The 27,255-nt window shown below is 42.1% G+C and overlaps 1 protein-coding gene across 9 annotated transcripts in view; it reads right to left on the reverse strand.

Annotated features, from left to right (window-relative positions):
• Window positions 1-27,255, reverse strand: part of FYN (FYN proto-oncogene, Src family tyrosine kinase) — a 142,239-nt gene that overhangs the window by 58,792 nt on the left and 56,192 nt on the right. For all 9 annotated transcript variants that reach the window (XM_052781287.1, XM_052781282.1, XM_052781290.1 and 6 more), the window contains exon 2: window positions 22,642-22,712. The gene's annotated coding sequence lies outside the window, so the exon portion shown is untranslated. The remainder of the gene's footprint in view (window positions 1-22,641; window positions 22,713-27,255) is intronic.

Below are 27,255 nucleotides of genomic sequence, written 5' to 3' on the forward strand. Positions count from 1 at the left end.
GTGTTTTTAAGCCTTGTAAAGGCTTGCTTATGTCAAAAGATGTACCATTACAAAGATTACATAGGCTAGAATCCACAAATTCAGTTTTACAAATGAAGTAACTGTGGTCATCTCCCTAAACATAAGTGATAGAAACTACATAGAAGCAAACAGCTTTAATACATGGATTTAAAAAATCTTTTTTGAAATACTAAGAAATAAGTCAGATGCGAGGCTTGTCCTTTTACTCCAGACACACAGAGAAAGAATTAAATGGGAGAATGAGACTAACCACCCCATCTGCCTTTGTAAGTCACCCAGACCAGATGCAGAAATGCTATGGAAGTTAGTGCAATGAACCCCAGAAGTGTCACTTTCACAAATCTCAAGAGGCGTCATTGACCTGAGGCTGGCTGCAGTTTCTGCCCCAATTCCAGTTTAATGTATTCTAGTTTGACCCTCAGGTGACACTGCTGCTGGAGAACACGCTAAGAAACAAATGCAGGCAATTGCTTTGACATAATTCTTTTGGACGCAGGCAGATCAAATGTGCTGATGTCAACAGAAACCAGAAAAGAGTTTTACCCAATCTCCTTTCCTCACTGAAGAAAAAACCAAGAGAAAACAAAGCACAACCCAAACCCTAGCCAAACACATGCTCACCTCTCAGCAGCAAAACTAATACATGCTGTCTAAGAAAGGGACAACCAAGATGTTTCTAAAGTATCATTTGGATGTATACACAGCATTTCATTTATAACTTAAATTTACCTGACTTGTATATATAATTGGCTCTTTGCACATAAAATGCATGAAACATTTGTTCCATAGAGGATATTAACCTAAAACCCCACGAACTGCGTAATTCAGTCCTTTATGGTCATAGTACTTTCAAAAGGGTTCCTAACATAGTACCCTCACCCTAAAGCAAGCTGCTCTTCTTCCTTCTCTCCTACTCTTCTAACATTTAGGGGTTTACCTGGACTTGCTTTCAGTATGATTGTTAGGATGAAACTTTCCTGCCTTGCCACTCATTTAAATGCTCAAGCTTTAGCAGCTTTGAGGTTGCATAGTTGGATATCAGAACGTTGAGGCAACAGTGACAGGGACTACAAGAATAGAAACTGGGGATATTTTTTCCAAGGGAAAGATGAATTATGGTAGGAAAACATATCAAGGAAGCCACAATTACTATCTTGAGAATAAAAGATTAAACTAAAGATTTTCTTCTCTACCTGGTTGCTGTTGCTCCTGAAATAACTTCTATATTAAAGGAGAAGAGGAAAAAAACATACATCAATGGTAGAGTTTTTCAGAACTCATAAGGGAAAATACCAGTGTTGAATGTGTCTCATCCCTCAATTTTATACAATGAAAACAGAACGAAGAAACAGATCCCAAGCTTATTCCCTCCTTCCTCTTTTATCTCCTCTCCTAAGAAAGGCTTCCACCTCTGCTACTCGCAATTTTCCTTTTCTTCCATTCCCCTAGCTCCCTATCAGTCCATGCAGACAGGTTGTCTGTAATAGTATCATGCAAAAACCAGACAAGATCCTCAAGGCTTCCCCTTTCTGTGTGCCTAGAGTGCTTCCAAGAAGAGAAAGTCTTGTGAAGAAGAAATGGATTCTCACTTCCCTTTTCAGCAGCTACTTGTGTGGGTCACTCTACTACAATAAAAGTCCACATCTGCTATCTGACCACAATGAAGAGAAAGATAAAAATTACCACTTTTAGTGTCCATAAGAAGCATGGTCTCTGAGAGAAGAGTGATCATGTGTTACAGCCACTGAAACTACTTGACCTAGAACATCAAACCACCCTACACAAAGGAAAAAAAAAGACTTTTGTCCTTCATCTCCCACCCTTTATGTGACCTGCTCCCAAAATGTGGCCACAAAGTGTGGTCCACAGTTTGGCTGACCATCAGAGGCTGCAGGACCTTTTCAGCTATGTGGGGACCTGCGTAAACGTTGTGATGTTCAAGGAATAAGAGTTTTAAGACCACCAATCATCAGGAATTATCAAACACTTTAGTCCCTGGACCGTGTGGTGTCCCGCTCCTTGCGGAATCTTCCAGAAAGAAAACTTTGGGGTCACGGCTCTAGAGAGTCAGAGGACAAAGGCTGATCAAAAATACCACTGAACTTCCTAAGGAATTCCTTGAATTTCTCATGCTGTCACGTTATATTTTTTTAAAGCATTTGTCAAGATGCAAAATTATGGTTGAAACATTTTTCTGATACTAGGAATGAGAAGAAGCCTTTAACCAAAATAAAAAGTTTACTATCTATCATGACTTCTGTAAGGTCTTTGACACAGTCCTATACAACATCTTTGTCTCTAAATTGGAGAGATATGGATTTGATGGATGGGCTATTCGATGGATAAGGAATTGGCTGGATGGCCATATATCCAAAGAGTTGCAGTCAATGGCTCAATGTCCAAATGGAGATCAGTAACAAGTGGTGTCCCTCAGGGGTCCATATTGGGACTGGTACTGTTCAATATCTTTATTAATGACATAGACAGTGGGATTGAGTGCACCCTTAGCAAGTCTGCAGATGACACCAAGCTGAGCGGTGCAGCCGGTACACTTGAGAGAAGGGATGCCATCCACAGGGACTTTGACAGGCTTGAGGAGTGGACCCCTGTGAACCTCATGAGGTTCAACAAGGCCAAATGATTGAGTCACCATCCCTGGAGGTATTCAAAAAGCACGTAGACAAGGCACTTTAGAACATGGTTTAGTGGGCATAGTTGATGGTTGGACTCAATGATCTTGAAGGTCTTTTCCAACCTAAATGATTCTATGATGCTATGAAGTGCAAGATCCTGCACCTGGGTCGGGGCAATCACCAGTATCTGCACAGACTGAGGGATGAAGGGATTGAGAGCAGCCCTGCAGAGAAGGACTTGGGGACGGGACAATGGTGCATGAAAAATTGAACATGAGCTGGCAATGTATGCTTGCAGCCCAGAAAACCAATCATATCCTGGGCTGCATAAAAAGAAGTGTGGTCCAGGGAGGTAATTCTCCTCCTCTACTCTGTTCTCATGAGACCCCACCTGGTGTACTGCATCCAGTTCTGGGGTCCCCAGCACAAGACCTTGGACCTGCTAGAGCAGCTCCAGAGGAGGGCCACAAAATGATCAAAGGGCTGGAACACCTCTCTTATGAAGACAGGCTGAGAGAGTTGGGGTTGTTCAGCTGGGAGAAGAGAAGGCTCTAGGGAGACCTTATTGTGACCTTTCAATATTTGAAGAAGGCTTATAAAAAGATGGGAGAGAGACTTTTTACCAGGGCCTGTAGTTATAGCACAAGGGGCAACAGTTTTAAGCTGAAAGAGGGTGGATTTAGATTGGGCATCGGAAGAAATTTTTTTATGATGAGTGTGATGAGACACTGGAACAGGTTGCCTAAAGAAGATGTGGATGCCCCATCATTGTAAATGTTTAATGTTGCATGGGGCTTTGAGTAACTTGGTCTAGTGGAAGATGTCCCTGACCAGGGTAGGGGTGTAGGACTAGGTGATCTGATTGATGATTCTGTTATTAAATTGGATTCCCACCACTGTGGCTGTTACCACAGTACAGAGACAGTGCAGTTAGCGCAGCTGGGACTTAATGATGCTGTAAGACAACTTGTGGAATAGGGTTACAAACCAGCACTACCGTAGACAGAGATAAATAAAGCCCCTGTACTCTAGGATTAAGGCACATGAAAAAGAGAGGATAAGATACCCACATGATTTTGTCTAAATCCATAGATGATACAAAACAAAAAGCAAGAAGCAAATGCACCCATATCTTTACACTGCCATTAGTATGAAGAGTTAAAGTTTATTCCATACTGCAAAGCTACAGCTATTATGACAATCGTAGCAGTTATTATGTAGTTCACACCCACCATCTTTTTAGAGCACAAGAGGTCCGATCATCTGCAGGCTTTGAACACTTCCCTCTAAAACATGCTCATTTAATATGACTCCAGTTTTCAGTGACAGTAGGTTATCAGTTGTTTGGTTACTGCAGGCTGTTACAATATTTTTACAACAGGAAATGTGTATTCCATACGTAAGAAACCTACACTTACAACAAATAATGAAGGAAAGGAAAATGATCTAGTTTCTATTCTGCTTCCTTCCTTCTGCAGTGTGCTGCATTGAGATGTTTGTTCCAAAACACAGATACTAGTTCAAGGCCAAGATTTTATTTACCCTGACCCTACAAAACAAGCCTCCAGCTAAACTGCAATTCAAACACCTCAAACTGTTGTACTGCATTCACATTTATGTAACTGATTTAGGTAAGTGGGCTTAACATTTCTCTTTTCAAGGTTATTGAGCTTGTCTTATCCATGTCTGGGTATTTTTGTGTCAATGCCATAGTTTCAAAACTCCTGTGAATTAAGAACACTTCCGAAAGATGCAAACAGTACATCAAGCAGGAAGCGCCAATTTTGAAGGGTCTTTGTTGTGGTCCTGAACCTTAGTATTGCAGGCTGTAAGAAAATGGCCATTGTGCTGCATTTAGGGAAACCGCACAACACCTTCACGAAGTGCTGCACCCATCCTTGGATGTTACCCAGCTACCACTGCTGAACAAAGAAACCTGACGGCTATGCTTCATTCCTCTGCTTTTGCAAAACCAGTTTTTAATTTAGGAAGTCTGAGGTAGCCTTTTAAGAGGAAACCTTCAAGTATTCTCTTATACTTATCCTATTTATTACTATGACTGACAATACATGTATATAATAAATTATAAATGGCCACATGCAACTGCCTCCTGTCTGCAAGCTAAAAGCTGGCAAGAGACTCTATACAACTACAGAGCCAAATCTGCATCAGGCAGGTTGCCAAATTTGGGTAGTTTTGAGCACCAGCGGATATGCAAGCTGACTGGTCAGTGCTGACTGCTCATTGCCGAAGTTCTTGGGAAGGGATAAACAGATGGGTCAGGAGAGGACAGTACTCTGAACTGGATTGCATAGCTGTAGAAATAACATCCAGAGTTCATTTGCTCTCTATCTTCTGTGCTGTTCTAGCAGGGAAGATAGAGAACCATTAAAAACCATTAAACCCCTCCCCACTATATCCTGCATTTTTGGTGAGATGACAGGACGAACTCTTTCATATTTATGTGTTAGAGAGGTAGGGGAGTTAAAAATATAAATAAAATCAAGGGATACTTCAAAAAGTTATGTTTGTTTTGTTTATGGTGTCAGTAGTGTACTCTTCTGGCAAGGCAATATTGACTCTGAAATGGAGAAGATTTCCCTAAGGCTGGGCTGGACCTTCTGCTTTTTGTTTGTATTTGGGCACTTAACCATCTTCAGTGAAGATTTCTTTAGTGAAGATTTTCTTCAGTGTGAAAAATGAGGCTACATGTTTTCTTTTGTATATATTTTTTCAGAGCAGTTTTTCAGATGCCAGGAGCATAAAAGTAAGCAAAAGAAAACAGTCCCAACTTTGTCAACTTCCCAGCACTATGTTGTGTATGCCGGTGCTTTTGTTTTCTTGCAAGTTCAGCATTGCTTTAATGGGAGCACCCTGGATTCCCCCTACCCCCAACAAGTGATACATATTAGTACATCTGTTTTCTCTGTAAAGTCTTTTTTGCATTCTTTGCAGGGCACAGGAAGGATGTGGGCTCCTTTTCACATTCAAATGAGGGAAATTAGCCTTTGCCTGGTTCCTACAGTATAATGCTTATTTTACATTTAAGCGTGAGAAAAGGGGAGGAAATAAAACCCAACATGTTAGGTGGGTTACATGTTTCATTTTGGTACAGGCCTCACTTAGCCTTCTTTTGCAAACCGCTTTCCACAGGACATAATTTCAGGATGGGGTTCGAAAGTTTAATCATGTAAAACGACTGAACAGTTTGCACAAAGAAATAGCAGCCACAGATATGTTAAACGTGAGAAAAGACTGAAAATGCCAACCTGAATCAGCAGGGCTCAAGTAATCCGGGACATTCCTGAAGTGCATTGACGATAACGTCCTAACACAGGTGACTGAGCCGACAATGGGAAATGCTGTGCTGCACCTTACAGTTACAAACAAGGATCACGAGATATGCAGGTCAGGGGCAGCATGGGCTGTACTGACCATGAGATGGTGGATGGTCTTTTTTTCCAAAAAACTGGATCACAACCCTTACAAAGAGCAGACTTTGGCCTCTTCAGGGATCTGCTTAGAAGAATCCTGTGGGATACAGCCCTGGAGAAAAAAGGGGTCCAGGAAAGCTGGTTGATTTTCAAGGATCACCTCCTATGAGCTCCAGAAAGGTCCATCTCAATATGCAGGGAGTCAAGCAGAGGCAGCAGGAGGCCCACATGGATGAACAAGGAATGCCTGACTAAACTTGAATGTGAAATGGAAGTGCACAAGAGGTGGAAGCAGGGTCAGATAGGGTTTTGAAAGCCAAAGCCCACCTGGAGTTGAATCCAGTGAGGGTTGTCAAAAGCAGCAAGAAGGGTTTCCACAGGTATGTCAGTAGCAAAAGGGGCCTGCTGCTGATATAGAAGTCGATAGTGGGGCTAATACTGTTTAACCTCTTCATTAGTGATCTACATGATGGCAGAGAGTGCATCCTCAGAAGGTTTGGGAAGAGTGGTTGATATCCCAGATGGCTGTGCTGCCATTCACAGGTACCTTGACGGGCTGGAGAAACGAGCCAACAGGAACCTCATGAAGTTCACTAAAGGGAAACGCAAAATCCTGCGCTTGGGCAGGAATAACCCCATGCTGGGGATACGTGCTGAGGGCTGACCAGCTAGAAAGCAGCTTTGCAGGAGAAAATCTGGGTCTTCCAGTGGACACTAAGTTGAACATGAGCCAGCAATGCTCCCTCATGGCAAAGGTGGCCATCAGCATCCTGGCCTGCATTAGAAACAGCACTCCCAGCAGGTTCAGGAAGGTGATCCTTCCCCTTTACTCAGCACTGGTAAGACACGTCTGGAGCGCTGGATTCAATTTGGGGCTCCCCAGTACAGAGGAGACATGGAGTCATTCCAGTGGATCCAGCAAAGGGCCACAAAGATGGTGAAGAGTTTGGAGCATCCCTCCTATGAGGGAAGGCTGAGAGAGCTCGGACTTTTCAGCTTGGGGAAGAGAAGGCTCAGGAGGATCTTTTTAATGTGTATAAATACCTCATGGGAGGCAGCAAAGCAGACAAGGCAAGACCTCTCAGTGGTGCCCAGTGACAGGCAATGGGCACAAATTAAAATACAGGAAATGCTGTTTAAACATAAGAAAAAAACCTTTTCTACTGTGAGGGTGTTGAGCGCTGGCACAGGTTGCCCAGAGAGGCTGTGGAGTCTCCATTGCTGGAGATACTCAACCCCCAGCTGGACATGACTCTATGATACCAACTTTAAGTTGACCCTGCTTTGAGCAGAGGGTTGGAGTAGATGATCTCCAGAGACCCTTTCTAACCCTAGTGATCTGTGGATCTTCCAGGGATATGTAGACCTGCTGTACTTACTAAAATCCTCCTTTTAGAAACTAGAGACAAATGCAACAATGCAGTCAGCATGGCATGCATTTTGCAGGGAAATAGTGTGGTTCAAATTCCTGCTTTTTTAGAACCTGTGCTCTAATCCAAATGGTAAAGCTGAGAGACGGGATGCAAGAAAAACTGAACGACTGTTTGGTAAACTGTGGTTTACCACAGGCAGTTAGCACTAGATGGAAATTCAGTGCATGCTCCTTGTGCTACAGCAACTTCTTGCACATTTAATGCATGGTATGTGTGAGGTAACATACTCTGCATACAGAGCACTGTTACGAAGTAGTTGGGTGCTGTAAATTTACACTTGGCTTTACTGATGGCAAACTCCCAGGCAAACAAGCCCTTAGTTCTGTTGACAGTCACGTGCCAGGTTTGACAGGTTTTACTGAGAGACCTGGAAGAAGTTTTGACACACATGCTAATGCATGGAAGTGCTTTATCCAGCTCAGTTGCTGTCCTCGTCCACGGTTCTGGGATGCCCCAGTCTTGCAGCAACTGTTGGGCTCTGCCTTTGGTCTGGGACCTGCAAGACCCATGTCCCAAGTCCCTGTTCTGCTCACAAACTACCCCATGAAATAAGTTACTTGTTTTTTCTTGGTTTCCCCCCTGTTCTGACCTGAGTCACCGTACAATGACCTCTTTTCTCAGCCTGCGTGAGCACAGCCCTGCCACAGCCTCCCACTCACCCCCATGGGAGCCCTGAAACCTGCTCTGGCTGCAACAGGGAGGGCACGGAGGAGCACCAAAGTTCCTACTCCCTCAGAGCTGACACTGGTTTTCCAGAGACCTGGCTGCCCAAAGCACACAAGCACCTGCTGTTCTCACCTGCCTCTCTCCCCTCCAAAGCCAAAGGCATCCAAATTTATTAGTCTTGTGGTGTACAACAGAACGACAACACCATTATGCGTGTCAGCCTGAACTCCCCTTCTCCTTCTAGCTCTCTCCCTAAAACAGCAGCGCAAAGCTCCAGCTCAGAGACCCAGAGTAAAGCTAATCCAGTCTGGATTTAGATCCAGAATTCCCCCAAAGCTTGAGCTCGCTCAGTGTCAGGGTCTGGCTGTCCTCAAGCGGTAGGAGCAACGAGGCCACTCGATTGAACCCTGGTGCCTTTAACACTGGTTTACTTTAAAATGTTGTGCCAAAGGGGTATGTGGAGGGGCCTAAATAATTCAGAAAATTCTCAAAAACAGTGCAAGTGAAAATATATTTTAGGCATCCCAGGAACAGCCAGTTTCTCTCTACTGAGGTATCCATAGCACTTTTAATCCATAATTTCCATTGTAGACTGTTAAAATAATGAGATTTATTATCCCTGTCATGTGTCCTTTCTGAAGACGCTGGGAGGGTGTGGGAGAGGGAAGAGAGAAAATTAGTTACCAGTCACCACTTACCAAGGGTACATTAAGCACTCAAGAGTTACACATTCATGTATAAATGACTCAAGGGAGTTTCATTTATCCCTTTTCTCCTAGCGTATACCTTTTTCCTCCTGTCCTGCAGCCCTTGTTCCCCTGTTGTTCTGGGTCACAAGCCGCCTGCACTGGACAAGTTGGAGAGTGGTAAACAGTTCTGCCTTTTTCCCCTTTCATCATGAGATTTCATTTGGACTCCCTTTCCCAGACCTAGGAGCATGCCTGATTTCTGGGAGCAGAACAGAGAACAAGAACAGAGTTAATCTGTAGCAATGTGATAAAAATCACTCTCTCACACAGGCAACTGGAGAAGGCTTTCAAAAGAGCTGTTGTGCCAAACACCTGATAGCAAAACCTGAAACTGAAGCCAACCCACACCTTCCTGCTCATAGACACGGCTTGCTCATTTTCTCCCCAGCACTCCCTCTTCTCTATGAATTCTACCTAGAACTAAAATTTAAGTCACCACTGAGCACACCCTCACACCAAAATTTGCTGTGCTTTGAGAGGCCACTATTTCCATAATAAAAACACAAGTACTGCCGCATTACAAGTGGGGTTGCACCATCTTTTTTTTTTTTTTTTTTTTTTTAATATAGTTATTAAAAGCACGTTAAGCAATCAGAACGGAGAGATGGGATAGGAGAACAGGACACATGGAGATCTGATGGCTTTGGTGCAATCTAAGGCACTGAGGAGCAGGCAGGTGAGCTGAGCAGCCGGGAAGGGAGGTGAGGAGGGGGCAGCAGGAGATGCAGAAAGGGCTAGCAGCTTGCACTCCTAATGCCAGAGAGCCAGCTGGCAGCTACATGTTGCTGGTTGCGTGTGGGCTGTGAATATAACAGAGGAGATGAGCCTTTAGGGGAGGAGCTGTCTGATAAATCATTAATGAATGAAAATATGAAGTAATCTGTCTGCCTAGGAGGCAGAATTGTCTAATGATGAGGATGATGAACTAGGAAGCTGGAGATGAGGTTCCTATCTCACCCACAAGACCGCTGGCACACTGGCTCCTTTTGCTGTGCGTAAGATACACCCACCTCCTCACATTGAAGGGTTGGTTTCTTAAAATCAACATGGATACCCCCGTGAAAACATGACAATAAAATTTACAGCACCCTTTGTGAAAACTGTACCCCCGGCTTTTCTTTTGTTGTGGGCAGCACACAAAGAACCAACGTCCCTTCTCAGAGACAGCTTTCACTAAAACAGATTTTTTTTCAAAGCCATAACAAAACCTAGTACAACCTTTTGCCAGTGCCAGTGGCATTTAATTTTAAATCGATTAACTACATACACAGTACTAATTACCCATGGGTATTTTTTTAGCAATCAGACTATTGGTTGGAAATGTAATGCTATGTCTGTGCGTGGATGGGGACACTGCTTTCTCTGTGCTCTCCGAAATGAGGAGGCAAAAGCTTGAGAAATGATGTTGAAAGGTGCATTTGTATTTGCGGGGATAGCTGCAGGGGCACCAGACACGGGCGGTCGGAAAGTGATGAGGTTGCCAGGGGAAGGGGCAGGAGGTTAGCATGGTTTCTTTTGCACAAAGACCTAGCAGGATGTGTCATGCAGCACAAAATCAATATGGACCCTGCATGAAAAAGTAATCATCGGTTTTGTACAGTTCTCAGGCTTATTTGGAAGGATCCTCACAAAGGTGATTCTTGATTTGTGTGAAATCTTTAACTGTTCTCTTTCCTCTATCTTAAACCCCCTGAATGTTCAGGGATTAAAATAGTTTTAAAATAAACAGCTAAGAAAGACGTAGCACAAATCAACGTGAATCTGTCTAATGTTGGCACATTTGTGGGATAAGAGATACAAGTGCTTTATCATTTAATGTACTTAAAACATGATTTTCCAGAGCAAATGATGTGTAGCTTGCAGCAGAAAGCATAAAGAGAAGACACATATGGCCATGACAGAGCCTATGTATATAGAAACTTAACCAAGCACCTGAGCAGATCTGTGGTGTTTAGCTGCGTACCTGTTTGCGGTGCTGAAGTCCAGTTTAATTATCCTGCCAAATGCTGCTGAGCCACAACAGGGTTATTACAGTATACCAAAGGACCTGCTCAGGCAATCTTACAAGGAAATTGCCTGTGCCTAATCTAATTGCTAAGAAGTAGCTAAAATTACACGTTAGACCTGAAAAGACCAACAAAGAAGCAGGAAGCTCCAAAAGGTTCAAGAAGCTTCGTGAGGCTGTTCCTGTAAATCACAGCGGTGGCAATTTGAGGATGAGCTCCCTGGAGAGGGTCCCAGTCACAGTCAGACACTGTTTTCCACCCAGAACAAACATAATGCAGGTAAGATGACTTACAGCCCACAAAAGTATGATTTCTTACATACATAAGCCTTCTACTGGTTACTGAACACATTTACATAATAAGTGGGGTTTGTAAATTATCCACTGATGATGTCATACAGATTTAAATAATCTGCAGTGTCAGGCTGTGCTATTTGCAAGCCATATCTGACACTTTTAACAGCCTTTGCAAAAGATTTAACTGGGCTCCATTGAAGAATCTTATTTTTCAAGCTTTTGTTTAATCATAAGATGAGCAACACCTATAAAATTTAACAAATGGATTGGGATGGCTTAGATATTTCCAGACCCTTGCAGGAATACAGCATGCAACATCAGAAGGAATTACTTCTGTAAGTTGCAGAAAGTTTAACTGGAGGTTGCTGGACATGTTAAGCTACAGTCAAGCTTGTTAACACAGTAAATTCGTCATTACCTGCTGAATAACCACAGAAGTACCTTTGGCGAGTCACTTGCTAGTTTATGTCTTGCCAAACTGACCAAGAACAGATTTCTGATGGCATCGTTACCAACAGCTACGTCGACACTTTGCGTGGACTGCCATGATTTCAACTTGTGTACCGCCTGCTATTTTGCTCATGTGTTCTGGGTTTAAAAAAAAAGAAAGGAAAAAAAAAGCTCCCTTCACACTCCCCCACTCTACTGACACAGATGAGTCTAGGACACATGACCTGAACTCAGACTGGTTAAATACAAGAAAGGGCAAGTGGTGAGCCGACAAAGCAAGCTCCAAGGGGATTTCTCTCAGACTTTCACAGTTTTCCAGTGCTTCAACCAACCCTGACTTGCAGAGCATATTAAATTTTCTGCTTTCCCTGTCCAATATCATTAGAGAACTGTCCATCAAAGAACAGATTTCTACCAGAGCTGGTTATCAACCTGAAGAAACTATACAACTAATTGCCAGCTGTGCCTAGGGTGTCTTCCTCCTCCACCATGGAACTAAAAAGGGTTTTCTATGTTTTGCTGCATTTTTTTGTCTGTCTTTTTTTTCTTGTTTTAAATAATAAGGCAAGTTCTTGTCTGGGTGACAAGTAGAAGCATCTCCAACCCAGAGGAGCCTAAAGCTACACCATAAAGCTCCTGGAATTTATCCCAGACATAAGAGATCCAAAAGATAAAGAAGATAGCAAGACATTGACTATATTCATGGGTAGCTTCAAAAAGAGGAAAAATATTCTGGGGAAAAAATACCATGAGGATTGCTTTTTACAGTGGAAGCAAGGCAGCAGAGATAATTTGACACAAAAATTCACATGGCAGCACTCTTACAGCTCCTGCTGAAACAGGATGGTGGCCTGGAATGGTGCTGGTCTCTCATATTATTGAGGAAGAGTTTTCTTAGAGAAGAGGTTGTTAAAAGTCACAGCTTAGGAATTTTTTATTTCTTTAATTAGAAGTACAGCTAGGGATATATTTAATAACAGCAATAGAAAGTTTTGATATTAAGCAATTTAATGTTAAGCAAGTATTTAATACAGCAATTAGAAGTCCCCTGCAATACACGTGACTTTCAATGATGTCTCAAATATAAGCCTCAAAGGAAAAACCATAATTTTCTTTTGATTTCTGGAAACTTAAAGGGGTCTTGCAACGCCAGAGTAACAGGTCTGTGTTTCCCACAAAATTTAAAACTCAGGTCTCACATACATTCACCCAAATCACAAATGCATAAAAGCATGGGTAAAAGCAGATGCAAGTTTGGGGACCTAAACTGGATGGAAAAGCAAAATAACAAAACCTATCTGAGTGTGAGCTCTTCCCAAAGACCCCCGGCTGTGCACAGTGAGCAGCTCAAGCGCTTTGGTGTCTCTGCCTGGAAACAGAGCTCCTTTCTCAGAGCTCTGCACAGCATCCACCTTCTGAAATGCCTTCAAGGTGGGCTGCTTTCTGCGTACTATGCAACACTTTGTCCTTTTGCACACTGCTGCAAGAGATACTAGATGAAAGGTGCTACACGTTTTACTGAGAATAAGCCATGTGAAACTGCTCAGAGCAAGACAGGAGCCACAGTTACATGCAGGATTTGCTATTGTTGATAATAGTCAATAGCATACTCCACACACATGACCAGACAAGTTTCTCGAAATAACTGTTTCTGGATAACATCTACACCACATGCAGAGGATGACACACAAGTGGAAGGCACATGCCGCACTAACGCAGAAATGATGAATACTTCAATATCAACATGCAAGAATTGTTTTACACTAGCAATGCAGCTTGCATCTTTGGCATGCTCTTACTTCCTCAGGGTGAGCAAAAGGCTGCTGCAAGCAGCCCCTTAATTCAACACAAGCTTTCCTTCTACTTTGTCAGCTTTGAATAGTGTTCTCTCTCTCTCTCACATCTGAAACACTTGGCTTATAAACAGTCTAATCCAAACAAGAAGACGAAGATATATACTGTCATTTACAACTGTGCACGCTAATCCCCCAGCAACATCTAATGACATACAGAAAAGCTGGTGGTTAGACTCACACTAAGCCTCCCTGTGTAATTACAGTCAGTTAAAGGGCAAAACTCAAGAGCAAAACATTTAAAAAAACAAATGGAATGATCTTGGGCTCCTGCAAAGGCATTTAGCAGATACCAAAATGGTCATAAAGGATATCTTAAAAATAGGACTGCGGATGTAGACTGCACATGTTGTCTGGTCATGTGTGTGGAGTATGCCATTGACTATTATCAACAATAGCGACATGTTCCATAGTCTTCCCAGCCAAAAAAAAATGCCTCTTCACTCATATACGAATTTGTTTCTCTGTGTTTTGACACATTTGGCATAATCACCATGGTAGAAAACAATGAGAAGTCTACAGCATCTATCAGCTGTCAGTCTCTATGTTTTCTATATGTCTACAGATGTATGTGGAGATAATCCTGCTCTATAGATAGAGCAGAATTTTATGTAATGGATCTTCCATCAGCCTCCGTCTTACAAAAATAAAGACATGTAGTGGCCTAAATATTTCTCATCAAAGGAGGTAAATGGAAAGAAATGGGGGGGGAAAGGGATTGTGTTTGATAGTAAATGGCATGCAGAGAAAGACTAATGGCCTAATATTGCAGAATTAGCAGCGGGGGGAAAAAAATGGACAAAAAGTCCTAAGTGTCCTGCACAACCAACAAATACCATAGCAAAATGAGGACTTTTCATAAACTGATGATTCAGCCCAATTACAGCTAACCAGACTCAGCACCCATCACAGCAATGGGTGCTGGTGCACCAACACAACCACTAGCTTTAAGCATACTGTACTATAATGTGGTGTAAGTTCCCACTGAAAAAAAGGCAAACTTTTCATTTCTGATAAGCAGCAAAAGAGGACGAGAAATGACCTGAAATCCTGTTTCCAAAGTGTGCAGTTGAGGTTTCTTTCCACAGAGTCTTCTTTCTAGCATCTTAACTGCATGAATGGGAGGGTTTGTTAACCAGGGACTAAAGTAGTTAACATTCCAGATCACATCTAAGATCCACACATATTTTTAACTAATAATTTTACAAAGAACATAAAAAGTCTCATGCTATTTTTACCCTTCTGCCTGTAAAGCCACTTGCTTCCATTATCATGATTTTTGCACAAAATAAAGTACAAGGTAAGAAATGCGATGTGATAAAAAAAAAAAGCAAAACTTCTGTCTGTAAATCAATACGGTCTGAAAGGTTGTTACAGGATTAGATACCACCTTGTAAGACTAGAAAGGCAGGATTCTCAGCACTCAGCAAAGCATTCAAAACCCTAGCAGACTGAGCTAGTAGATTTTATATTTCTCACTACTGCTGTTGCATGACACGATCAAGGATGCACACAATCTTCAAGGCTTTTCAAGCTTTTGCCAGAGGGAAAATTTCAAAGCAGACTTCTCCCTGTCTTGTAATACTAAATGGGCTGGGCAGGAATGACATTTACACAGTTGAATCTTTTATTATTTTCTCTTCCCTAAAAACAATAGGAGCAATAAGACTTCCTATATTGGATATATTCCTATAGGTGGGCGGAGAACAGGCATAAAGGTCACAAGGACAAAACACTGTTTATTAGAAGGCTGTATAAACCTCTGTTAGCTCTGAGGTTTTCAGGGTGATACCTTCAGCATAAACACAAACTTCTGATGAATTTAAGCTCACTGGATATTTTCTAAAAGTTGCCATTAGTGATTTCCTTGATAACGTGTCTTGGAAGAGCTGATTTCCCCAGACCAGTGGAGGCTGTGTGGGACCCCTTGGAGCCCATGAATGCTGTTCACCATTGCTAGCAGGGCTGCTGCAGGACGATGCAGAGCGCTCCCTGACAGAGCTTTCCGCCCCAGCTGATGGAGAGTAACACGTCAAGCTGGAATCTCCCCCACCACTGAGCAGTGCCCATCTTAATTTTTATTTTGAAAGGGGTATTGTGATATAGCACTGCAGGCATTCTCGAAACACGCACTAATGCATGATCTTCACACTAGTTTCTGTTCTTGGTTTTTCTGGATTGCATCCCAGGCTTTCTTTTATCTTTAGCTTAGCAAACTGATTAATATAAATAACTCAATGTCCAAAAATATTCAGCTTTGGTAATCTGCAATGAGATCTCTCCTCTTCTTCATGCTCCTTTATATGCAGTTTCATTATGTTCGTGCCAATGAGCATTTAAGCGAGAGGGAGACGTAATGAGAGATGAAGAACTAGAGCAGTGTGCTTATGCTATGAGGTGGAAACAGACACTTGTGCCTAGAGATCCATACCAAACTCTTACTGAAGATATAACTTGCCTATATGCAAAGTATGTAGTGCCCAACAAAGTTTTACAAAAGGCACAGAGAAATGTCCTAAACAAATCCCATAATAATTAAATCTTCTTGATACCGCAGCATCCTATATCACACGTGCATGCATTCTGTCCTCCATTTACTTTCAGCAACCTCCACTGTGCTTGGCTGATAAAATAATCTCCCAAATGACTGTAGCTCTAAAATCTATTAAATTCATGAAGTATTGATGAGGCAGAATTAATGTTGAGAGAATTACATTAACCGCCTCCCTCCCCCTGTATTTCATAAAAGAAACTCTAGAAGTAAAGCAGTGCTGTGGCTGTACTACAAAATACAGCATGCTCACGTCAGGAAAATCTACATCCATCCACACACCTTAAATTCTACCTATAGATGTCTTTATCACTACAACACATATTCATTTAGTACAACACATATTTATTTAGTAAGAGTCTTATCCACAGAAATGGTCTTATCTCATGCCCAGAACTCATGCTCTCTATTCTTTTTAATCTCAGGTATGATCCATGTCTTACACACAGCACATCATACAAACCAGGCACCTGGTAAGAGCCCTGCCTCTCTCTGCAGCATTCCTCACTCCCTGCGCTGCAGGGCTCATTAGCTGTGGGTTGAGAGCATTACCTACTAAGACCCTGTTGCTGCCTGATTATAAACTTGGCACAAACAGTCCCAAGTTTGGCAATATTCTCTATGCTGGATGTTTGCTGGGAGATTTTTTTTTTTCCTTGCTTTGTTGCTGTTTTGGATTTTTGGCATGACTTCAGCCAAATTTTTTCAAGCTAATTCTGAAACAAGACATGGGAAACTGGAGTGATTTGTTCATGTTAAAAGCTTCTGGTCACTCCTCGAACAGCTCAAGAGGTTTTGTGATTTGGACCATAAACTTGCAAGGTGCCAAGGGAAAATCTTTGTATTTTGATCTCTGCAGAAAACTCCCAAACATGACTAAATTACTAACCTCTGAAAAAAGAAAAAAAAAAAAAAATCTCCATTTGCATGAGCTCACTAAGGATGCTTCCTAGCAACTAAATTCCCTGCAGATCCCACCTACAACGCCCCAGGATCCCTTTACCAGCTGGGTGGGACCTGTCTGCTCCAAGCTGCACTTACACTTTAATATTAAATAATCAGAGCTGGACGTGAAACCAAGTGCAAAGCTGTTCTGTACCTAAATCTGAACTCATAATGGGTTGGATGGTAGTGGCCCTTGCAGTGTATCACATACATGTTTTCATTCGGTTCTCTTGAGGGGAGGGAGGGGAACAGAAGGTACGAGAACATGCCAGTGGGATGGAACAGGAGTTTCTGTATCAACTGCACAGTGACAAAAATACCCCGATGCGCATACAGAAAAGAGCAAAGTTGATGTAACGCTCCCTAAAGCAACATCTGAATTTTCAAATTTAATGCTTTTCTTTCAACAGAGCACTTGGAGGGCCTGTTACCCAGATTTAAAAAAACAACCAATTTACCACTTGCAAAATCCTATCACGGATCTTCAAGCTGCTGTAACATCATGATCCACTGCAAACTTCTCTGCCATTGAACCAGCTAAGAAAGCTGGGAGGTACAGCTGCACGTAGTGCTCCGCTCCATCTGCTGTCCTAACTGTCCTTCCCTATTTCTTCTCCAGTGGCTACAGCAAGAGGGACATCCAGACGGATGGCCCACAGACCAGCCCTCTTTTGCTAAGCAATTCCAACAATTGGATCACCTCAACCTCAGGGAAAAAAAAAGAAAAAATAAAAGCTATACTAAATGGATTACCAGGGAGATGTAGGAAAACACTTGGGAAAACATCTGAGACTGAGACACAAAGATCTCTTCTGCAGGAGACTGGAACGTAACCTCCCTGTGTAGGGTTATCTGATTTAATAAACTGAACACAAGTATAACAATGCTTCACATCTTTTAAGAGAGAAGAGTAAATCCAATCTGGTCAGGACTGGAGACATGTGGTTCTGGGCAGGGGACAAGCCGCATTCCTTAGAAATCTTATGGACCAGATTTCACATTTACCACACCCAGCGGCACCAACATGCACATCTTTCACACAGACTAGACTGGAAGAAAAGAAACAGACTAAATTGAAGGAATTATAAGCATAGCATAGCAAATCTTGGTAAACCCCAAGATATTTTAAAATGCTCAAGCATTTCCACATACTTTCCTTCCTAAGGATGCATGATAATCTTCACCCCGTAGGAAGAGATAATGAAGATACGCAACAGAAGCACATTATGAGGTGCATCAGTGACCAAATTAATGACTCTGGAAAACTAAAAGCTATTAGAAATAGGACCAAAATGCACCAGGTCAGCCCTAATTACAGAGAACAGCTAATGATTCTGGCAAAGCCTCTTGTGGGCATGGCAGAATACAGGTAATAAAGCAAAAGTTACAGCGGGTTATTTTTGCAGTGAGAGCACATATTCCAAGCACTTTGCAGATAATACATAGTTGCTCTATAATACTTTATGTCAGAAACCTGACAAGTGTGAAGAATCACCAAGAGAAATTCAATAGCATTTCTGGTAGACATCAAGGACGTAAATAATTGTATCATACAAATCGGACACCCAGGAATGCTGAGGGCATCACAATCTAAAGGCAAACAAATTTAATATGTATAAAGACACTGAAAATTTGTTTTTATATAATTTCTTGAAATCAAAGCAGTCACTACCTGCTAATTTTTTGTTTAAAACAGGAAAAAAAATCTGACTGTCCTTAATGGGAAAAAAACAAAACAAAATACCAGATGAGTGTCTCAGCAGCTGAAATCCAAAATTTCCACGACATATCTGAGCAACTAGAAATAGCTGAAACCATTGTTTAAGATGTGCAGTTGCTTCTAATCTACAGAGAAGTGTGCAGACAGAAGCACAGCATCTCAAGATTTCAGCTGAAACATCAAAAAGCCCTGAACTTGGGGAGGTATCCCTGCCTAAATTCAGAGTGAAAAGAGCAGTGGACTTCCAGACCCTGAGGTATACATTCAGCTTCAAGGCCTGTGTTTGAAGCATTCACAGCTTTCCTGGAAAGAGGATATCTATAGGAAGAGGACAAGCACACAGTGGCACACCTGGCACAGGAAGATGCAGATCAGGTTTACGATACAGCAGCCCCTCTATCCGCTTCACAGCTTGACCCTCCTCTGATCTTGATGGCTGTAACCAACTACAGGGTCTAGAAGGACAGGGACAGAACACCACACTGTATAGCTTCAAAATACAAAAAACTCTTATGAAAGGCAAGAGTTTCAAGGGGAGTTTGGACTGGCAAAGAGCAGTCTGAGTAGGGACAAAACCAAAACACAGATCAGCCCAAGGTTTTTTGTCCTACATCAGCCATGCTTCTTGGGACTCCTCGCAGTCGTGCGAGTGTTTGACGTGGAGGGATAGCCCTTCCTTGACGGCCTGCTAAATGCTGCGCTCAACGCAAGACAGGTCAAACCCACAGTGCCATGCAAATATCTGCTCTGACATCCACAGGGCTGCTTTACAGAAATCTCATCAAAAGAGGTCTCTTCTCACACTGCTCAGAAAGATATCATCAGCTTAGCTGAGGGAGATTTAAATTCAGCCAAGATTTCCCTCCCAGCATTCAAGTATATTTCTTTAATCAGCTCCTAAAACTACTATAAATTTTTGATCTGGAGGCTGCATGACCTTTTCTAGGACTTTGATACAAGATGAATAAATAACCGCTGAGCCTCTGAGCTCAGCTGCTACATCCAGATAAATTCAAAACGTTCTCTTGATGTCCAGTCCTTCTTGGATTCAGTGGGTTAGGGACAGAGACTGGGCAAAACTGTTTCCTTGTCTGATATTTTTTGTAATTATTTTTAAACTCTCTGGGACTTTGGAATGCCATAAACACACCTACAGTGGGGTCAGAGATATGTCAGAGATCCTTACAGATGAGAAACTCAAGGTTCCTGATTATTCTACCTCAAAATAAGATTTTGCAAAGTTTGAAGTGGGAAGAGGGGAATGAACAGCTGTGAAAACAAGCAAAATTTGCAGAGCCTGTTTACTTATTATAATGGCTCCAGAAATACAATATTAAATTCTAGGGCAAAATCCTGGAGCATGGAGTGGTACAAACCCAGCTCCAGACTGGCTTGAAGAAATTCCAGGATTCTTACAATCCAGCAGTGAGAACTGTCTCTTTTCATTGGCTTGTATCTCTAAGCAAGTCAGGAGAACAGGTAGTTTTCAGGAGCATCAGTTTGTCAGCTAACCTTCTCCCAGGTTTTGAGATTCAACCAAGTCAAGCAGCCATGCTCTCCTAGTCTGAGCATGAACTATAGGTTGAGAAACATCGCCCAAGTAGAACCTCTGTGAACCAGATTATGTTTTTTTTTCACCCCACTAGCAAATTTACTGCATTTGTGTGACCCCACATTTCCTTGGAGCCACAAGAAGCAGCTTCCCCAATTTGGGGGTCTTCTCCAAGACTCCTCTCTCACAGGCAGAGAAGATGCAAAGTCCACACTGATCATCAGTGAGCAACAACAAGAAGCAACAAGGAAGCACTTTTTCATTCTGAGCATGGTCAGACATGGGAACAGGTGCCCAGAGAGGCTGTAGAGTTTCTAGCTTTGGCATCCTGTTGAATTTTGAAAATCAAGGCCCTGAGCAACCTGACCTAATAGGACCTATTTCAAGTGGGGGTTTGGACAAGATGACAACTGGCAGTTTTTTCCAACCAAAATTATTCTATGATTCTAAGAAACAGACTTCTTCTGTCTCTTTCCTCTTGTCGCTCTTGAACTATGCCCTTTTATTAAGGCTACCCATGGAGACTAGGCTGGTGTCAGCTGATGCATCTTTGAAGGGAAATTAAAACACAACAATCTGACTACCAGGTCTGCCGACAAACTGTTTTTTTCTTGGTGTTACATGGCAACACTATTTCTGAATTATGACTCTACTCCTTGACCTGTGAGCACCATAGCTTTGTCACACCCCACACAAAGATCAGCCAATCTGTAAGGACACCAGACAACTTTTAGGATCAAAGGATCATTACTATTGCCAAAAAGAAAACTAGATATAGATCCTACCCTCTTTTGCAGTAACAGAAGTCAGCACAAAATCTCGTGGACTAATGAGCTCATGCTGCTGGTCTGTGGCTCATCTTTGGCCCTACAACTAAATTCTAGTTAAATAATTTTTGTTAGTATTTCCCAGTATATGGATATAGATGCAAGCTTACAACACGCCCAATTGCCAGAAAAGCCAAACTGTAGAGAGAAAATTGCTTAAAAGAATGAGCTACAGTGGGGTTTACCCAGGTATCGCTGTGCAGGACTTTTCGTGCATTTGGCCAACTTCTTTGTAAAATTCTGATCTTGGTTATCTTATCTTTTCTTATCTTTAAGACTATACTTCTGCAGAAGGCTAAACATCTACATTTAAACATCTGCTAGCTAATCCAGATCTTTCTGTATGATGTAACAACATCTGGTTTTTTTAAATGGCAGAAAAGAACAAGTGTTCTCACAGAGCCAGTCTTTGATTTTCAGTTTTCTACCCTGCAGGCTATCTGACTCTGAAGTCTTCTGCCAGTGGAGAGTAAGCCAGTTTTCATCTGCAATCTGCACATGCTGGCTGAAGAAAAAATACGAGTCCAATACCCTGCTCAGCCAAGGGAAAGAAGGGACACAATCTTCTGCTGGCATTTTTTTCCCCAGGGCGATGCTGATTGATTGGCACCAGCCAGAATTGTATATATTGACAGCCTCCTAGAGGGAAAAGCAAGATGAGCCTAAAAACTGCTCCAGGTCTGCTGCTTTTTTTTCAGGTTGGAAGAGTTTTCTCTGGATTACTTCCCACTAGTTGGGGCATGTCACTAATTACCTCCCATTCTTCTCTGCCTCCTTCCCCTCACAGCAGCACAGCTCAGCAGCAGAGACACATCACACATGACGTGCCATATTCCCATAGCACCGTAGGACCAGAAGTCTGTAGGAAGCTGGTGCCTCTGGAAGTGCTGCGCACACAACAACCGGAGAAGCAGCAAAGCTTGTCACGTGGGAGGGAAAAGAGGCGTAGGAAAACTGGTACAGCTCACAGGAGCACTAACTATCTCCTTATCTCCCAGGCATAAGCAAACCATCCTAGCTCCATGTGGTGGCTAGAGGCAATTGTGCCAGTCAGACATTCTGGGAATGGATGGAAAGATTTCAGAGTGACCGGACACCCCCACCGCTTCAGGAAGTACATGCTCCCTCTGCATTATTTTTGCTCCTGATTTTTTATACTACTAGCATGTTTTTTTGTTCCCCTCGTTTTTAAATTAGGCCTTTGTGTTTCTTCTACTTTAGGTTTTAGCTCAACCACTCTTCAGCAGAATATAACAGCTACAGACACAATAAGCAGATGCCACTGGAGCAAATGAAACTACATTCCTTGCCCTGAGGCCTAGCATGCTGTTTTCTGTCAATGCTTCTCATACTGCGAGTCTCCATACCGGAGGAAGAAAAACACATATAATCAACTACATCTCTGTATTTCCCATCAGGTAAAAAAATTAAAACTGAAAAAAGCTAAAACAATCTTTCTGAAATTCTCATTGGAAACCAAAATTGATCAAGACGGCACCACTTACCAGAATTTCCCCCCCAAACAGAGCAAGTTTACATTCACCACATTTCCTCAAACACGGCTTGAAAACATGCCCTGTAAAATGAGAGAAAGGAAAAGAAAAAATTAGTGACTGGAACACCACAAATTACATTACACTTCTTTCTCACTCTGCTAGCATTTATCACCAAACTTCCACCATTTTTCCTGTTTTAGGGAAGAAGGTAATTGGATGTGAACTTTCACAACTAATTATTAAATTCCACAGGTATTATGCAAAATATTAAAATAATTGCAGGACTCCCTCAGACTGCTCAGACACATCACTGTCACTGACACAACAGCTATTCAGACTTCAGGGAGACAAGGTCAACAACATGAAACACGCAGCAGCATACAGCAAGTGTGCCAATTATTTTAGATCCAGCCCTAAAAAAATTGGTCAACCCAGTATCTCTTAGCGATTTTGCTTTAACAAACTGCTTTTGAAATACGATGCACGTATGGGTCTCGACAGCCTCCTTGTTTGAAAGCTACACAAAGGAAAAAAAAGGGTTTGTACCACACTACATTTTTAGACTATATTAATTACCCGGCGTTCTCTAGAAGAACAAAGAGGGAGAAGAAGTAAGTCAACGCAATATCCAGTTTGACACACACTAGGGCCCGTTTGAAGAAGATGGAGAGCAGAAGTGACAAATGCCATCATTTTGCCAACCCTGAGTAAATTTCAAATGACAACTACTCCTTATTTTTCCTTGAGGCAAAATTTTTGAAAGAACAACTCACAGAGCACAGACTAACAATGATGTTAAAATGTTTAGTTTGTAAACTTCTAGAAGATGGAGGAGCTATGATTCTGCTGGTGTTCGGGAGCGGTAACTGTACAGCAAATGGAGAAGGACACACATTTCAGTGCCCAGGTGTCCACACCAGCAAAGCCAGACTGAATTTGAACTGCTTTAAACTCCCATTACCCCCCAAGTACGTGGCTGAATTTTCCATGAGAGGCATCTGTGAAATTACTGCTGGTTGAGTAACTTTACTGCTATACACAGATGACTTGGAGCCCTGCATTATTGATCACGGCAACCTGCCTCAGCTGCAGAAGCAGCAGATCTTTGGACCAGCACCTTTCCTGAAGGATGCTGTAGGCATCCACAGGAAAGGAAGGGTGAATGGCTTCTTAGGTCAAATTACTTTTACTGGTCATGGTTACATGAAAAGTAGCTAGGAAAATAAAATTTCTATTGAAGAATCACCAAATAAATCCTCCTTAAAACATGGCAACTGGATTACACTGCTCTAAATCCTGATTAGGAAGCAGACCTCTGATCTCATAAGGCTGAGACTTAATTTTGGGTGGAGAGTTCAAAGTGGAGAGAGAAGAAAAAAAATAACTCATTATAAATCAGGAGGGGCTGTTGTGAAAGATTCTAGGAATAGACATTTTTAATCACAAACCTACAAACCAAAGCATCTTCTCCCCTGCTTGCTTTCTTTGTTCAGTGGTTGAGAAAAAAAACTGGGCATATCAAGGAATAAAGAAAAAAATAAAGCCCAACACCTCCTCCTGCCCCAACACCTTTTGTACAGCTTGGCAGAATTTGTGAAAACACTGAAAAAAAGATGGGTATTAACTGCTTTGCTCAGGTTCAGGGAAGGTGGTTATTATTCCAGTGCCATCCATTTCCCTCCCTAGCTTCCAGGCATTTGGCGTGGAAAGAAAAAATCAAGTCAAGAAGCTCTACTTCTGCCTCCGAACTAATTGGATAACATCTGCATGCAGAAAAGTTAGGAGCTTAAGAGATGAGCCAGGTCCAAAACAATCCAATAGCACCTCAACTCCAGATTAGCTCATTATTTTCTTCTACACCAAGAGACTGATTTAATAATTTCCCCAGAGAAGCGACAAATAAGGGAACCTCTGTACTCCATGCTGCCGGTCCCATGAATACTTGAAAGACAGGGGCCAGCACTGCTGCCAAAAGAGGCCGAGCACCCCCCCCCTCCCCGCACTGGTGCGGAGCTTCTGGACGCAGCCCCAGCAGCATTCCCTCCCTCACCCCAGCACAAATGCCTGTGCAGCAAACTGGGCTGGGGAAGCAACCGGGATTAAAATGAACTGGGTGAATTCTCCAGCCCAGTTTGCAAAGTAACTGAAAAAAAAAAAAAAAAAAAAAAAAAAAAGCCTGTGCTGGCATGAGGGAAAAAGGGAGGAAAGGATGGACAGGCAGAGGTAGGATTTGGGGAATGGCAAGTCTGCTTATTTGGCTGCAGTGTTAGTTTCAACCAACAGTAAGATTCCACTCTTACAGTACTGGATTGCAGGCAGCTGCCTTAATACTTGCTAAAGGAGCCTAGTCTAAGACCTCCATGAAACAACAAAAACTAGTAAGAGGGTTTAAATAAAGGGGCGTCTAGTTAAATCTGAGGCAGAGAGATGATTTACCACATCTCTAGCCTTGCAAGATCTTTTGAACTTTGGGGGTGGCAGGTAGAAAGCTTGAAACTTTTCCAGGGGATGCTTTTTGCTTGATTTTAGAAGATGATGCAAACGTGCCCTGTCTTTCTGGCTACAAAGAAGATGAGGTATTTGGGGGTAGAGCAGGGCAGGGAAGGAGAAAGGAAGCAAACATTTTTTGCTGCGAAACTGGGTGCAAGGGCTGGATGTGGCTTGCAGAGAAAACCAAAGATTATTCACTCTTTCTTTGTATTCAGTCTGGGGTCTGTACAGAACTTGGTTTTAGCCCTAATGATTTTCATCCTGCCTAAGCACGTAGGAGGAATATTCCTTTTTCTTGAGGGCTTCAGATAATGTTACTTATCTCCAAATTCTGACCAGCACTTTTCAGAAAAGCTTTGCTGACTTTGGAGAACACAGCATAGAAAATACAAAATAAATTAATACAGGCTTCGAAGCACACCAATTTTGGCTTCTTTTGCAATTAGTATAAGAAACAGAAGAGATGACAAAAGGTCTGTCTGACCAGAATTACTGGAAGAGAGCTTGACTTCCCAAGTTTCTGTGCTTGGGAAAAAGGAAAACCTGGAGGTAGCCACCTGACTATTCAGTGAAAGGTGCACATAAGTCTGTTTTCACAAATAGTTCTTTTAACAGAAGGCATTTACCATAAAAGGCTTTCATTTGCTTCTGTTACGAAGAGTTGGCTGTAAGTGTACAAAGGTATACCCTAACATCCAACAGGCTGCTGGCACCAACTGAATGGCATATAGTAAAAGTTTGCGTTTATTTGTTACCCCAGCCAGGGGAAGAGCGGGGAAGGAAGAGTAGAAGTTGCAGGCAAAGGAAATGTGTTGGGAATGAAAACCTCTTCTGAAAAAATTCACATTGAACTCCCCTTCTGCTTGCCATCTAAAATCAAACACAGAATGAGGATGTTTTAGAGTACGATCAATTGAATAGTATTAGATTTAAGAAAAATCAGCTTCCTGTAAGTAACTGCAACTTGCTACCCATCCCAGGCTAAAACATTTACAACAGGGTCACCCCAAACTGTGACACACATGTCACTGCCAATATGGAAGTGGTGTCCAAATGAAAGCTGTCCAAGCATCTCCTCCTACATGGCAAGACACAGTAAAACAGTTAGCACACCAACAGACAAGAAAAGTTGCTCTGAAGCTCAAGAAGACTTGATTTGAAACTTTAAAGAAAAAAAACAAAACAAAACCACTCTTGGGAGATAATCAGGCTTATTATCTGCCAGGAACAGCCTTTTCCTGTAAGCAACACCAGCTTCAACAAATCGGAATTTTTTACCAATAACCCACGCCCCCCCCCAGTGTTGCAACACCAGCAGTGGTTTTACGTAGCTTTGTGTAAAAATTACTTTATTTTTGTAAAGAAAAAAGTGGTTTGTGAAACAGAATGCTGTGAGTAGCATAACCACAAATCATTTGTGTGTTTGGTTTCATGACATTGCCTGCTTCATGAGACAACCCCTGCTTATTCTCATCAGCTTCTGGATACGTTTTTGTCAGTTCATACTGGGATCAGAATTAAGTTTATTACTACTGGCAAAAGAGAAATGACTGTCAGGAGACATAGTAACTACTATTTTTTTCAAGCCTGCACTCCCAAATCCATTAACATCCACCAACTTCAAGGATCTTTGGATCAAGGCCACTGTGAACAATCCTAGACAAGAACACACAACCCCCCCTTATTTTTCATTAAAGCAAAAATTAGTCAGTGACAATTTACCCACCATTTGAAACAGATAAAAATGTGATTTAAGGCATAAAAACAGTTACATGGAGGATTCTGGTCTGGTACATGTTGCAGTTGTTGTAGTTCACGCGAGCTTCACCCAGCTGGAGAAAGTGGCTGGCTGAAGTCATAAGTGGTCTTAAATACTTTTCAAATGCTAGTAGATGCAATTCAGTTTATGATATGCAAACACAGAAGAAAATCCACATAATGATAAGCATCTGTCAGTTTTCTATTAGTAACATGCTTCTGCTGCTGTTTTTTCAAACCTTAAGTAGAAGCAGGCATCCCTGGTTCTTGGGCTGCTATTTTACTTGACAAAAATTGGGAAGAAGGTTTTCAGGTTGGGGAACAGTTTACAAATGAACATATCTGGGTCAGGATGTGTAACCTGTAAATGAGCTG

Source organism: Harpia harpyja, chromosome 3 (genome assembly GCF_026419915.1).
Source record: "Harpia harpyja isolate bHarHar1 chromosome 3, bHarHar1 primary haplotype, whole genome shotgun sequence".
Classification (NCBI taxonomy): Eukaryota; Metazoa; Chordata; class Aves; order Accipitriformes; family Accipitridae; genus Harpia; species Harpia harpyja.